Source organism: Galeopterus variegatus, unplaced genomic scaffold (genome assembly GCF_000696425.1).
Source record: "Galeopterus variegatus unplaced genomic scaffold, G_variegatus-3.0.2 Scaffold1145, whole genome shotgun sequence".
In the NCBI taxonomy this organism is placed as follows: Eukaryota; Metazoa; Chordata; class Mammalia; order Dermoptera; family Cynocephalidae; genus Galeopterus; species Galeopterus variegatus.
Genome location: NW_007727256.1, coordinates 445,999 through 447,524, shown reverse-complemented (window position 1 = coordinate 447,524; position 1,526 = coordinate 445,999).

Genomic DNA, 1,526 nt, shown 5'->3' with positions numbered 1-1,526 from the left:
ACCCTGTGCAATGTTTGCATATATTAGGCACTCAATAAATAGTTGTTAAATGAATGATTTTCATATATTCTAATGTATATTTAATGTGATATATTAAAATGATGTATGTTTGAAAGTGGTCTTTATATGAATATTTGGTATACTAAAAAAATTAGATACCAATTTTAGGAAAACCAGATTTTAAAATATCTTGTTCATATACCTAGGCAGAAATGTTTTTAAGGTTTTTTTTTTTTATTTCTGTTTTTTTAAAAAGAGGTTAATTAATAAGAAAGCACACTTACACACACCATGTAATTTTCTTACAGAAGCTGAAGAAGATTAGTCATAGAGCGTATTGTTTTTCTAGTTGTAAGGAACATCACAGATTTATTTAGACATTCTTTCATGAAGATAATTATTGAACAAATTTACTTAAAATAGTGGCATGAAGACCCTTGATGAAGTAATACAAGTTTTGGCAGACTGGAGAACTTGTCCAGATTTATGTTCAAGTGACTGGACTAGAACTTCTTCCATTTTGATTTTTTCTCATAGGAAGGTTTTCATGCTGCATATGTGCAGGGACCAGAGTTACCCTGTGATGCTCCCCTAGTGAAAATCTGAAGCAAATTCAATTCCTGATGTAATTTGCCTTCAGCTTTTTAGACACCTGTTTTTTTTCTACATGGCTGATAGTACACTGGTCATTTCTACATTACCAAATACTGCGAGTGCAAACAAATAATTCATGATGAATGTTTTACAAGCAGTACAGTCCCTTACAACAGAATTCTCTTGAGAAAAATGCCTTTTACAGCTTTACAATATAGAATACGATGAACGCCTCTCAAAAACTGCTGAATCTATGGAATTCTCCTGGTGAACAAATGGTGCTGACCAGCCATGGTAATTGAAATGAGTTGGTTGAGGAGTAAAAGCTTTTACTTACTTAGATACTCTTAAAAAGGTAATTTACTTTCAGTTGGGAGGGAGAAGAGCACACAAATGCTCTTTCTCGCATTTTCAGTACTAGTAAGGACCGGTGAATAAGGCTCAACAAAAGTAGCAGGAGGCAGAAGTATGACTTCAACCTAGGCCTGTCAGGCTGCTCACACCACCATTTAATTAAATGCAATTTATGCCTCTTTACAAGCATATGCCTGGACATGCATGACCAGACAGGGGTGCCTCAGTCAAATACTGATAACAAGTGCAAAATTATGTAAAAATTTCTCTTTTTTTCCAAGTTTCTTATTCTTTTAGTTTTTTTCCTTCATTGAACAAGGTAACCAGATCTCCCTGGTGCTAGATTGTGTTCAAATTTGGGTTATGCTTTTACTAGCTGTGTGACCTTGGGCATGCCACTCAACTTGTCCTGTCTTCAGCCTTCTCTTACATAAAAGGGGGATAAGAAAAAGGTAACTCCATCACAGAGTTATTTTAAGACATCTCTTGTAATTCAGAGTTTGTGGAACACAAGTTGTATTCACTATATATCTGTTTCTACATCACTTACTACTACTATTAGCATTAATTAATTTTCT